This window comes from Puma concolor, chromosome C2, assembly GCF_028749965.1.
Source record: "Puma concolor isolate L17-30 chromosome C2, mPumCon1.1.hap2, whole genome shotgun sequence".
Classification (NCBI taxonomy): domain Eukaryota; kingdom Metazoa; phylum Chordata; class Mammalia; order Carnivora; family Felidae; genus Puma; species Puma concolor.
Window position 1 is genome coordinate 146800124 of NC_141675.1, and position 14697 is coordinate 146814820.

A 14697-nucleotide genomic window follows, 5' to 3' on the forward strand; every position below is an offset into this window, starting at 1 on the left:
GGATCGGGAATCCCCAACTGTGCCACACCAGCTTTAAAAACTCAAATCACAGGGCGTTTTAGCAGGCCTTCCATTTTCCATTTGTAAACGTAGACATTTACAAAATGTCTCCTGAAGGCTGACATTTCGCAGATGAATTTCCCCACATCCTGTATTTACCACATTCAAAGTATTCCTGGGCATTCCCACCCACTCCCATTTGTGAGTTAAAAAGGGAACTGGAGAGGAGGCCAGATGGATAAATAGACAGGGGTCACCTGAACCAAGGTTCTCACTTGCCGGATTGCCATCTGATTTCAAATTATAGAAATAAGAGGCAGGCAATCAGAGTTTAAATGCCAAGTTGATGTGCTCTTGACAAGATGGAAATATTTAACATTCAGATCTGCTTTGTGCGTTCTTTTCACTCTCCAGTCCCAATGAAAAAGTAATCCACATAGAATGTAGCCACCGCTGGGAAAAAGCAAGCATACACTCCTATGTTCCCTTTACGCAGCTAGCAACAAAATGGTGTGTTTTCTCATTTTGTTTAATTTCTCTACTGCTGAAAATTACTTCCAGATTTTGTCTCTTCTTTAGTTTCCATTTTCGTCCTACATGAAAACCCATTCTTGGAGTGCAAAGGAGAGAGAGAGAAAGAAAACACAACCAGAGGGTGACACAATGTTTTAAGTATAACACCAAAAATATAAAACGCAGCCACAGCATCTGGGTCTAAAACAACACATTTAAATAAATAATGTAGTAATACCAGGTTAAAAAGTCGAGTCTTGATACATAATATCCTTATTCCAGGCTCTATCGTACAGGAAGAGACTTCCGTACATCACAAGGACCCTGACCACATAATTCACTGCCCCAACAGCGGACTCTCCTAATGTCCAAGAGTTAGGAAGGGCACATCAAAAAATCAAAAAAACCCAAAAAAACTCAGGTCACTGGACTTCTACCCTGGTACTCTCCTCTGCCTTCCATTTTCTTCCATAAACATTAACTGGCAAATAATAACCATTTTTTTTAAATACAAATGACTGCATTTACCTCTCTCACCTAATTAAAAAAAAACAAACAAACAAAACCACAACCAAAGAAATGGCCCTTCACCGAAACAGAAAAAGTGCTGTGCCCTCGCAAGAGACAACTTCCAGCAGTGTCAACACTGACACTGGAACCACCCAGAGAAAACCTTCAAACCACCACCAAGGAACTGAGTAATAAAACTCCCACACTCATATTCATGCTATTTATATGATAATTAAAATCACCCTCCAAGGACCTAAAAAAAAAAAAAAAAAAAAAGTCCGCTGGTTACTCATGACTAAATGGCCCATCAGGCACCCGCATAAACTAGATTTCTCTAAACGCGGAAAAAATGGAACAGCCAGATGGTAGCCACCTCGTGGAGAGCACCGCATAACGTATGGATTTGTCCAATCACACTGTGTTGTTCACATGAGACTAATGCAACGCAGGGAATTAAAATAAAAAACAGTGTTTAAATTTCAGATTAAAAGAAGAAAGTGGAACAGAAAAACTAAGCCCTCACGTGGGATGTCTGTCCCTGATTTCTTAAAAAGAAAGAAATACTATGGGTGCACCGACAGTTCCAGCAACAGAGGAAGATGGGAAATGGAAAGGGCCACAGAGGCATGGGGTAGTCAGGAGGGCCGACCGCCCATACGCTGGCTGCATCATCTCTTACCTCTCTCTGCCTCAGTTTCTTCAGCTGTGAAACTGAGATGCTAATAGCTCAGTGGGTTATTGGGTTATTAACGTGGTTAATACACATTAAGCATTTAAAACTGTGCCAGGCAGAGAGTGAGCTCTTAATAAGCAACAGAAATCAGGAATATCATTAATAGCTTTCTCGATCGTTCCACCATTCTACCGTGGAATGGCTAACGTCCTGACCCTTCCAAAACACCAAACTTCTCGATGATGGCTCTCAGGTGGCTCCCTATGAACTTTCCCACGGCGTTATCATTTCTCCCCTTCTACACTGTAAGTTCCTTGCGGGAGTGTGAGCTGTGTGTCACACGTCACTGACCCCTCCACGGACACCTCCAAGGATGATACCCAGGGCCACCCAACGAGTGACTTGAAGAAATGAATAAATCAATGAACTACCTTCCCGCCTCCCAATCAACATGAAGCCCAGACACTGGACGTCACTGCGTTAACTTGAATACATTACCTTACTTCGGTTTGTTGCGACGTCTGTAAATGCATTAGAGAAATAAAGAGCAACGGTTATTATTACCCGGAGGCTAGAGTAGGAAAAGCTTTCAATCAACCCTTGTGGCTTTTGGCTTTTCCACCGTGACTGAACTCCATGCTTGCTTTGCATGTAGGCGACCGTAATTACCTCCGATGTTCCCTCTAAAGCTAAAACCACCAAAAACCCGCTCAAGTGTCGCATGCTGTCAACTCTGGATGTTTCTTTCAGGCACAATTGGGCTGCCTCACGCAATCCCTGTCTGGGGGTTCTTCATTACCATCCTTCCTATTTCCACCGAAGCTTTCAGTCCCCATTACGCAGACTGATGCTGCCTGACCAGCTGATTCTCACTGAGAAGGGCCCCCACTGCTCTATCTCGACTCTCCTGGGATTTCAGGTACTTTCACCGGAGCCTCCAGCAAAGCTAACCCAGCCCTCAGGAATGAATGCTCTTGCTAGCTCTGAAAGTAATTATCTGCAATCCCATCACTTTCCTCACCACCCCCACCCCCACCCCCAGACCATTCACATTGTCTCATAAGAAAACAGAACTCCAAAAGCATCAATTAGGAGCGGAGAGAAAAGGATTTGCTCTGAGCCAACTGGCTTCCTCCCAAGCTAAACACACTTATGTAAACCTGACTCCATTAGTGCCCGGCCTGTGGACGTACCAGGGTCCCTAGCTTTCTGGACTTAAGCTTTTGTTTACCCACTCTCAGGTAGGTATTTCCCAGTCAGCTTCTCCTCCTGTGGAGACTGGATACAGCCACCCCTACCCCCCACCCAGGCAACCAAATGTGACATCAAAGGAGCCTCCCGAGTGGCCATCTGTCCCTGCCATGCCAATGTTTATGCAATGTGGGCACAAGAGGCACAGAAGAGCCAAACGACCCAGGGTGTCCTGCTGCGTCAGGCCCAAGGCACCAACATCTCAGGCTCGATGTGCTGCAGGATAAGACAGTGATGAGAAAGTCCTCAGTCTAGGTAGGGAGGTTCCTTCTTAAAAAGAAGGAAGAACTTTTAACTTTCCTGAGGGTGTTCAAAGAATGGTCTTGATTATGTTTCACCTGTGGATGGCTATCTAAAAATAAAGTCAGATCCCTAATATTACAGTTTTTCAAGTATTGGACACCCCACTCCCAAAAAGCCCCACCTAAACATGGTATTTCAGGCAATCCTGACTTTAGCAAATCACAAGAAGCGAAGTGCTAAGAGGAATTGGCTACGGTAGAAAAGGAAAAGGTCAGAAAAGAACCCAGGAGCCTCAGAATTCTAGAGTTAATAGGATCATGAGAATCATCATCCAAACACCTGTGTCTAATTAGAATGAAAGAGTCATGGGTTTAGAAGTCAAACAAAAGACAGTTCAAATCCAGGGTCACCACAATATGTGGTTTTAGTGAGATCACATGGGTTCTGACTGGACTTGGAGAGAATAGCACATGCCGGCATGGTCATGGGGATCAGTCATATACTCTGATAGAGAACACTTAGCAGAATGCCAGGCACACACACATATATGTAGCTTCTTTTCCTCTGTATCTTCAGTTCTGGACTGACCCTCTTTCCTGGACATAAAGGTGGAGGCAAACCCAAGAGGAGACAAAGTGTGTCTGAGTCAGCCAAGGAGGGGAGGTCACTGTGGACAGGTGGCAGCCATCAGCAAAATGTAATATATTGACGCCGGAAGACATCTTTGTTATGTTTCAAATGGGTGGGGTGAGGGGAGACACTTGACATGTTTCACCCATGATTTGCATGAAGTTTGTCAAACCACAACCCAAGAACTGGAAGAAAATCCACATTATTCATCACATAAATCTCCTTAAATTCCCATGGTGGGGGGGGCAGAGGGGGGTAGCGGTGGTAGGGGATGGCTAGCCATTGTGCTTGAAGCCAAGGGATGAGACATCCACTCTGTGGTTCAACTTGGACAGCTGCAGCGTGAAAATGTGCACATGGGCTCACACAAAAATGGGCTAACAAATTTTAGATTTGTCCATTGCTTATTTTTTTTTTCAATTTTGTTCTCTGACCACATTATTTCACAGAACCTAGAAACAACCTTGGCATTTCTTTGGACAGCTCTGACTAGGTTCTGATTAATCCCCAAAGAGTCAAGTCGCCAAATACTTACCCTGTGGTTCAGGGCACGCAATGGTAGCTCTCCAGGATTTACAATCATGCTGGGGTGGGGTGGGGGAGAAGATACACAGCAGTCCCCCGTCATCTGCAGAAGATACATTCTGAGACCCCCAGTGGATGTCTGAACCGCAGACGGTACCAAAGCCTATATACACAATGGCTTTTCCTAACTACATGTACCTAAGATAAAGCTTGATTTATAAATTAGGCATAGTAAGAGATTAACAGTTAACTATTAAGAAAACAGAACAACTAAAAACTATACTGTAATTTACAAAGTTATGTGAATGTGGTCTCTCAAAATATCTTACTGTGCTATACTCAGCCTTCTGCTTGTGCTGATGGGAGATGATAAAATTCCCACATGATGAGATGAAGTGAGGTGAGTGATGTAGACACAGTGACGTAGTGTTAGGCTACTGCTGACCTTTTATTTTTTTAAGTAGGCTTCACATCCAGCAAGGAGCCTGGTGCGGAACTTGAACTCACGACGCTGAGATGAAGACCTGAGCTGAGACCGAGACTTGGAAACGCCTAACCGACTAAGCCACCGAGGCGCCCCTACTACGGGACCTGCAGACGGCAGGTCAGAAGGAGGATCACCTGATTGTGGATGATGGCTGACCATGGACCAGGGGGAAGTGAAACCACAGATAAGGGGAAACTGCTATACAAGTAGTACTCATTCCGATAGGGGAAAATGACAGCAGGTTGGGCCAGACCAGAGAGGCGGCAAGGAGGAAGGAGGTTGGGGTAGACTCTGAAAGAGAGCTAAGAGAAGGCCATGTTAGGGGGCAAGTGAGTGGACAAATGCCCAGAGACAGGACTCAGGTAGGGCTGACTGGGGGAACAGCCTGCGGACAGCGAGACAGTCAGTCACTCATTAAGCAGGTCATTACGGAATACCCCAAGGCAGCCCCTCTAATCCACGCTGAGGCAAATGTACAGAAGAGGGAGGGCACGCAGTCCTGCCTTGCAGAAACACACAGGAACATTCTGGCTAAGAGCACAGATCCTGGAGTCAGGTGACTGGGGCTCCAATTGCTAGCTAGCTCCCCACTTTCTACCTCTGTTGCTTTAAACAAGTTACTGAAGCCAGAGTTAGAACTCCTGTCTAAGTTATTTATTAGGAAGCATTTGTACAGAAAACAAGTTGGGGAGCAGGAAAAGGAAGCCAGAAGGGTTCTCTGGAAACAGGACAAAGGAAACCTCAAAGTTGTCCTAAAATCCGCGTGCCCCGCCCCCATGGTTAGTCCTGCCTAAGGACCGCCCTGGAAGTAGAAGAATTCCTTGGTCAAAGGGGGATCCACCCCCAAGGGCAGCCCCTCCAGCAAAGAAGGAGCCTCATGGGAGTGAAAGCACATGGCAGCGAACAAATATGCACGAAAGCTAAGTGAATCCGAGGCGCTGGGGCAAAGCACGGAAGGCAGGTGCCACGAAGGGGCTCGCCGTTGTTCTAATATTCTTGTACTGTTATCACTTATATCAGTTTTTTTTAGCCCTTGAAAAAGCCAAGGAACCCAATTATGATAATCCAGTGTGATGTACATGCTGCAAGGGAGGTCCCCAGGCTGCCTTGTACACGCAGAGAGTGGAGTGGGAAAGGCCGCCGGTCTGGTTCAAGAGCAACAGGTAAGACCGGAGGCACAAGTCACAGCAAGACCCGCAAAAGCAGGGCCTGCCACGCCGGCTGGGAAACTATAAAAACTGTGGGCATCAGAATGCAAAAGCGTGCAGCCGCTGTGGAAAACAGTAGGGAGGCTTCTCAAAAAACTTAAAAATAGCACTACCATATGATCCACGAGCCCACTCATGGGTATTTTTCATCGGGAAGAAACGAAAGCAGATCTCAAAGAGATACGAGCACTCCCGTGTTCACTGCAGCACGATTCACAACAGCGGAAATGTAAAAACCACCTAAATGTCCAGCAACGGATGAATGGGGGGCAAAAAAAAATGCAGTGGGTACGGGCGCAATGGAATATTCGTCAGCCTTTAAGAAGAAGGAAGTCTTGCAGTATTGCAGCAACGTCGATGAACCCGGAGAACATGAGGCCATGTGAAATAAGCTGGTCACAGAAAGACAAATGCCACATGATTCCACGTACATGGGGGCATCTGAAATAGTCTAACTCACGGAAGCAGAATGGTGCTTGCCTGGAGCCGGAGGGAGGGGGGAAGTGGGAAGGTGCTAATCATCGGAGACGTTATTTCAGTGATGCCAGATGAAAACGTTCTGGAGATCCACCGTGAAATACTGTGCCGATAGTGAATTACACTGTACTGTACATTTAAAAATCTGTTAAAAGGGTTGGTCTCAGGCTAACTGGGTTGGTTTCAGGCTAACTGCTCTTACTACAGTCAGATCAAAAGAAAAACAACACGGTGGGGATCGTGCCTCAGGAAGCATCTGCGATTCCTCCTCTCCCCTGAGCGGGTAGTCCCATATTATTGTTCAAACTCTGAATCGGCCGGCATACGATCAAAACGTGATAAAGGGTGAATAGTGTGGCGTTGTTACCCAACATCCAGGCTTGGGTGGGTTTGTTCATGGGGAGGAAGGCAAACACAAAAAGAATACCTGCAACTCTGTGTAGTCATAAAGCCCCTTGTGGTCTAATTCATTCCCTCCCCCCACCCCCAGGAAGTACAGGAGGACTGACATGGCCCTGTCCCCACTTGGCAGAAGGGAAAGTGAGGGAGGAAGGTGTCTGCGGCATTATTTCTCTGCTCAGAGTGCCTGTAAGGTTGTAGATTTACGGCTTGACCCTTTCAGTGGGAAGCTCTATCAAAAGTAACATGATCTCATGGCCACAGCCCCAGAAAAAGCCCATGCTGATACCAAGTTTCCCCTGTTGCACTCCAAAACAATTCCTTCTTCTTCTCCTTTCCTGGTATCACAAGGGCAGGCAAAACTGATGCCAGGAAGACAAAGGTCGGAAGACTACTCCGTGAGGTCTTTGAAACAATATAACCTGAGAATCAGGGGGAATCTTCTTCCTCATGACTCAAAGCATAAAGAATCAATGCTAATCGGTGGTCACTCACAAGGGGCAGACCCAGCCCGTGGGGTCCCTGACATGGGTTGTACCACTGTGCCCTCTTCATCAAGCCCAAAACATTGGCTTGTCCGTGGAATGATCCAACAATGGGACCCTACACATCCAATGGTTCCCAGGAAATCAATTTCAAAGCCCCAAATTGTGAATGAGGAGAATCAGCAACGCCTCTTTCCACAAAACGGCAGTCACAAATAACGAACCTCCTATTGTCCCAGGACAGGAGGATTTCGACAGGGTCCTAAAACAATAAGGACTTTAAAAGCTTGAATCCTCGGGCGCTTGGGTAGCTAAGTCAGTTGAGTATCTGACTCTTCATTTCGGCTCAGGTCATGATCCCACGGTTCATGAGATTGAGCCCTACATCGGGCTCTGCTCTGACGGCACAGAGCCTGCTTGGGATTCTCTTTCTCCTTCTCTGTCTCTGCCCCTCCCCTGCTTGTTCTCTCGCTCTCTCTCTCTCTCTCCCTCTCAAAACAAATTAATAAACTTTAAAAAATAAATAAATAAAAACTTGAACGTTCATTTCCCAACCTTCTGCAAATGCCTCACTTACCCCATCCCAAGGAGAAGAGGCTTCTCTCAAGATCCCCATATGTGCCATCCAAAGAGGCCGATCACGTCCTAGATAAGAGACTAGGATTCAGAATATCACACCACATGGTACCAACCCTCCTCTCCTCCTGGCTTTCAGGTCTAGATATGTGGGCCTCAGTTCACACCAGTTCTACCTACAAGAGCAGACACAGGAAAATAATGGGTTTTATGCTCATTTTTTATGTACTTCTAGAGAATGCAGTATCACCCTCTGAGACAGTAACAAGAGAACACGGGAAAAGTACCGGGTATGTTGTAGATGCTCAGTAAATTAGTATTTAGTATTAGTATTTTAGTAATCAAAGAAGTATTTAGCAGGCCCTTATTCGACCATGGCTTTGGAGAAAGCACTTTGGCCATAGTTATCCTTGCCCACCAAAATCTCTGGATTTACAGAAGTAAATTTACAGAGATTTCAAACACTGGAGCATACATTTCCAAGGTATTGCATGAGGCTCCATGCTTCAGTACAAGATCTCACAAACCCACTCCTAACCAAACTTTCCAAAAGTGATGATCTCTCCCCCAAAAGTTTTACCAGGGAATACCATGCTGACACTTGTTTTCAAGCAACAGCATCAAAATAAACCAGAGGCGTCATGTTGCAAAACACTCATGAAGACTATACGCCTCCTTGTCCCCTACTCTCATAAAAACACCAACCAATACAAATAACAGCACAGTTACTCAGCACACTGGGTCACAGCTGACGGGCCAGATCAAAGGCAGCTAGTCAATCTGTTGTTGAGGCCGATTCACCGCAAAAAATGTAAGCCAAGACTCACTCCTCGAGCAGAGCACTGAATGATGTTGGCATGGCACTGGTAAGCCTTTTCCCAGCTGACGACCCCTTCCCTTCCCCAGTCCAGCCCCTTGCATTATTAGACACCTGAAGAAACACTAACTGATCATGCCATATATTCCCCGGGACCTTCTTCAATTGACAAACCCCAAGAAGAGCAAACAGCCGCAGGGTTGGATCACTTCAAGAATGCCATATTCCTTTCTGGAGGAATATTACCCAGCCAACTTCCTCACCCTATGCCTCTCACTTCCTTTCTTGGTTATGAGGTCAGCCATAGCATTAAACAATCCACACTCCTCCCCCCCACACACCCCCAAAGTACCAAGGAACTTTAAGCTCTGGAAAAAACACTCTCAGAAAATGCTATAGCAATAAAACCCTGATATGGTTATCCTCAGCCCCATCTGCCTCCTGGTTTACATTCCTACCAATGGTGCATGAGGGTTCCCTTTTCTCCACAGCCAAACCTTGTTATTTCTTGTCTTTCTGGTAGAGAGCTGGTATCTCGTAGCGGTTTTGCTTTGCATTTCCCTGATGATTAGTGACATCGAGCATCTCTTTTAGAGTAACTGGAGTTCTGGAATAACTACATTTTACCAATTTCCCTTCGGAGAAGCAACCCCACTAACTTACAGCCCCGTCTCTGCCAAGTTTGAGCTGAGTACTCATTTCATTTCTACGGAAGGGAAAGGAGGCTGGGAGGCAGGGAGGGAGGGAGGAAATAACAGAGCAGTGAGACTCTCAAGGAAGTGAGATAAACTGAAGACAAAAATAATAATCCCAGGAAGGTAACGTAAAAATTGGGGTGGAAGGGGTGCGTGCCGAGGTGGCTCCGTCGGTTGAGCGTCTTGAGTTCAGCTCAGGTCATGATCTCAGGGTTTGTGAGTTTGAGCCCCACACTGGACTTGCTGCTGACAGCATGGAGCCTGCTTTGGATCCTCTGTCCACCTCTCTCTGTCCCTCCCCGGCTTGCGCGCTCTCTCTCTCTCAAAAATAAATAAACATTAAAAAAAAAAAAATTGAAGGGTCGCCTGGGTGGCTCCATCGGTTAAATGTCTGATTTCGGCTCAGGTTATGATCTCATGGTTCCTGAGTTCAAGCTCCACGTTGGGCTCTGTGCTGACAGCTCAGAGCCTGGAGCCTGCTTCAGATTCTGTGTCTCCCTCTCTCTCTGCGTCTCCCCAACTCACACTGTCTCTCTCTCTCTCAAAAATAAATAAACATTAAAGAAATAATAAAATAAAGTTAGATTTTTAAAACATTTAATTTAAAAACTCAGAGTGGAAAAATATACAGCCAGTATACCACCAATCAACTAGGATAATAAGACGAAAATACTGAAAATATGAAAAGGGACCTCGGTAGCCCATCTGCCCCAAATATGGAGAGAACAGATGGGAGAAGTGGCTTTGTTTCACTCTGTTGCAATAACCTTTCACACTTCTGGAAGGCAGGCACCCAGGGAAGCTGTGAGGTTGCAAGTACAACAGAAAGGGCAGGAGGCGAAAACACGCAACGCACTGCACCCCATTAAGTGCCCACTTTGTTCCAAATCACCAGCCAGGTGCCTTACAGGAGTACTCAGAAATCTCACAACAGCCCCCTGAGCAATTTTCATTATTTCCATCTCACAGGAAGGGAAATGTAAGCTCAGAGGGGTTAGGCAACTTTCTGGAAGTCACGGAGCTAGCTACAAGTGGCAGAGCAAGAATTCGGATCCACGGGCACCTGACTGGCTCGGTGGGTAGAGCACGTGGCTCTCGATCTCAGGGTTGTGAGTTTGAGCCCCACACTGGATGTAGAGATTACTTAAATAAACTTAAAAGAAAAAAGACTTCAGACCCAGGTCTTTCTGGCTCTATGTTCTCGTTCTTACACGGTCACAAACTCAGAAAGATTTTCCGAGAAAAACGTTAAAATGCCAAGACTCATGTATTAAATATGAACCAAAATGAAACTTTCTTGGTCATTACAGCAAATTTCCTCTGCCCTAGTACAAAATAAATCTGTATTGTCAAGTAGGTTGAAGGGTACCTACAATTCACATTAAATTACCAGCAAGTCTTATGTAAATTCTAGCTAGAAGTTTCCAAAACAATTTCACAGGGTGTGCCCCAGTGAATGTACAAAACCATCTTAGAACAATTTGATGCACTGGGTAGGACTCTCAAGAACACCAGGTATGGTTTAATAAAACCAAGAAACATTATTTCAGAGACACATAAAAATGAATACAGAATGTCTGCCTCCTTACAGCCAGGAGACTCAGTTACTTAGTTTTAAAGGCTCTTAACATCTTTTTTGACAGTGTTCCACAGCACAGAATTTTTAAAATGCATGTAAACTTAAGAAAGGAGGCAGTGTTTATGTTTCATTTCAAATACAAACAAAACCCAAAGTTGGTTCTTTCAAATGCCAGTAAAATTGATAATACATTAGCAAGATTGACCAAGAAGAAGAAAAGCACAAATAACCAATGCCAGGAATGATGAAGGAAAACATTTCTACAGATGCCATACAGTCTTTTAAAATATTATAAAAGGATATTATGTACAACTTTCTACCAATAAATGTTAATATTTACATGAAATAGAAAAATTCCTATAAAAGACTATCTAGTTACTAAAACAAGATAATCTTAATGGCTCTATTTCTATTAAACAAATTGAACCTGCCACTTCAAACACACACACACACACACACACACACACACACACACACACACACAATCAGAGCCAAACCTCTTCTTTATGGGAGAGGTAAGAGGACCTTGAGGAAAAAAATAATGATATGGAAATTGTAACATTCTCTCGCACCTACCTACACCTACCAACTCATATAGGAGAAGTAATCCAATTTCAAATGTCTACATGAAACAGTCCCATGTGATCTCTAAATACCTTTATGAATAATACACTCCCTTTCTCTGGCTGAGGATTATCGTTCCATTAAACTCCATGTGAACAAGGGTCTATTAGTTTCACCAGCACTATCACGAGATCCAATGTGGTTGTCTTTCCTGTTGAGTGAGTTGCTACAGACTTCTTAGGGGTGGAGGAAGCAGGCCACACAACTTCAGGCGCGCATCAAGTTCCCATCTCCATGCCATGCTCTTTCTTGAGCCCTCAAGGAACACAGGACTCTAGCGGTTGTGACAGCCTGGACCATGCAACCTGTTGGCCTTTCCCGGGACGCGTCTACTTTGCTTTAAAAGTCATTTCATTTCAGGGGCACCTGGGTGGCTCAGTCGGTTAAGTGGCAACTTCCATTCAGGTCATGATCTCGCGGTCCATGAGTTCAAGCCCCGGGTCAGGCTCTGTGCTGATAGCTAGGGGCCTGGAGCCTGCTTCTGTTTCTGTGTCTCCCTCTCTCTCTGCCCACTCCCCATTTGCACTCTGTCTCTCTCTGCCTTTCAAAAATGAATAAATGTTAAAAAAAAAAATTTTTTTTTTAAAGTCATTTCATTTTACTTCTGTATCATTAGCTTCAGGGAAGCTGAAGGTGGAAGTAAACTAAGTAAAACTGTGGCCACAGCAACCCGGCCCCTGACCCCAAAGTTCAAATGGAAGGTGCCAAGAGAAAGCCAGGCTGCCCCACTGTCGGATCAGGAAGATGATAAAATCAACTATTGATATCCTCCTAACTGCACCCACCCCAGATCTGGGAGAAACACTTGTAAAATGAAATTTGGTTTTCTATCAGCATAATGACAGCCACACATTTCTTCCCTTCTGTGAAGGTGCCCTAAAAATAAGATGATTCTCTAAGAATTCATAGGAAGGATTAGCTTAAACTACACACACACACACACACACACACACACACACACACACACACACAGCTCCCACTGCCCTGCACCAACCTGTTGATCAGATATGAAACAGGTGAATTGGGTAAGTTAGCCCAAAAGCTTCCATCGGACCCTCATGCGGAAGCAAAACCACAAAGCTCTAAAAGGGGCTCCAAAATAAAATCTAAGGAATGTTTACAAGAAACTTTACCTTTGGCCAACTTTATCATTTGCTGCAACATATATTAAGTGTCGCTTGCAATGATCCCAACCAGGGTGCCAGCCTCCACCCAAACTTCCTCTCCCCACCCCGCCCAAATCTGACTTAGGCAATCAACCTGGAGATAAAGCAGCTGCCATAGAAAAACTCATACTTTTCAAAAAAATTTTCTGGATACACAAATGACACCTCAATGGCTAGGAAGTCTTGAGCTGAACTAAATCAGACACAAAATTAATGAGAAACCCAAGACTTTGGATGCCTCCCTAAAGAATTCCCATACTGACCCGGGGGGCCTGTCGGACGCCCCAGCTTCAGAACATTCCTTCAGAAATACTGAATCCCAATGGATTCATTGTCAACGGCACTGACCTGGCATTACAGAACGGGCAGTCAGACAGCGGGGACAGTGGGGACAGAACGCACCTCTGGTGGGTAACCTGATCCCCAGCCTCCCTCCCTCCCGCCCTTCCCCATAGGATCCCTGGATACCGAAGGCAAAGGGGTAAAGGTGAAGGGCTCACAGAGCCCCCATCCTCTCTTTACCCTGGAGCCGGGACCCACACAGGCAGTGTCCTCCCCCCCTCCCCCCAGGGATCCCGGCGCAGCGTGGAGACGCTGCTCACCGATTCCGCGGGGCTCGGGGCTCCGGGCTCCGGGCGCACAGGTCCCCTCAACGCCGCCGCCGAGCTCAGGACCCCATCGGCCTCTGCTTGTCCACAGCCGCCTCGGCTGCTTGCCCCTCGCCACCCGACACAAAGAAATTCGCCGGTGGAAAGAATGGGCTTGAAATTAACGCTCACCACTGCTCGGCACGGCGCGCATGCTTCCCCGTCTTGCTTCACGTCTCCAAACTTCCAGTAACAGAAATGAGGAAGCAGCAGCCTTCCCCGGCTTCTGGCAGAGGGAGTGGGCGTAACTTGTGAAGTTTCGTGCTGTGATGAATCTGGTCATTTGGGTGTGTTGGAGAGGGTTTGTCGCTCCTCCCCACCCACCGTCCCCTCCCTCCCCTCCACCTCCCTCCTCTCCACCTCCTTCCCCAATTTAATTCTCCCCTCCATGTTCCCCAGACCAAGAGCCCAGACGGGCTGTCACTCAGGGTCGCGGCTCTGGGCTCCTCACAACCTTAGGGGAAGACATTTATTCCTAACAGATCTTAACCACTTCACAGATGAACCTGGGCACCCTGCAGACAGCATAAGTTCCTGTCACATTTATTTCGCACATGGCAAGAAGGCAGTGCCTCTTTCTGGATTTGAAAGGCTAGAAATCTTAAATAATTGCGCCGTGCTCCCCACCCCAGCACAGGCAGGAATGTGGATAGGTTAGTCAGTGGAGGCCTAATTCCTAAACATCTATTGAAAAAGAGTGGGGGACAGAAAGGCAAAACAAAACACTTACAACTGCCCCTGTTTCCCTGAAAACTTACTACAAAATATTTCAGGCATACGAAAATACACCTGAAAATAAAATAATGAGCCCCCAAGTACCTATCATGTAGCACAAAAAATTAAAATTACCAACATAGTTAGAGCCATCTGTAAACTCCTCCCTGAAAGACCTCCCACTTTCCCTCCCCCTAGAAAAATGCCATAAATTTGGTTTCCCACCAGCAATATTTATACCACAGTTCCTGAGCACTCTAAACGATACGCGCTAACTTAAAAGTCCACCCAAAAGCAGTCCAACGATCATCCCTTTGCTAGGCCTGACCTCGGTTCTGAAACAGAAGTTTCATGGAATAAAACTAAAAATGACCGCACACATTAAATGAAGCCTCAGGTGGCTGGTTAAAGAGAATGAAAGGAATCACAATACAAGAAAATAGGAGATCTAGAATGACAAGTGGAGGCCATATCTGTA

The 14697-nt window shown here is 45.8% G+C and overlaps 1 protein-coding gene across 10 annotated transcripts in view; it reads right to left on the reverse strand.

Moving 5' to 3' along the window:
• The window catches only part of TIAM1 (TIAM Rac1 associated GEF 1), a 394514-nt gene that overhangs the window by 192290 nt on the left and 187527 nt on the right, over positions 1-14697 (reverse strand). Inside the window, exon 1 of one of the 10 annotated variants that reach the window (XM_086675839.1) lies at positions 13638-13779. The exons of 7 other annotated variants lie outside the window; for them this stretch is intronic. The gene's annotated coding sequence lies outside the window, so the exon portion shown is untranslated. Of the gene's footprint in view, positions 1-2194; positions 2688-7978; positions 8053-13637; positions 13780-14697 lie in introns of those variants that run through there. 2 more of the 10 variants (XM_086675840.1, XM_086675837.1) reach the window with 2 other exon arrangements.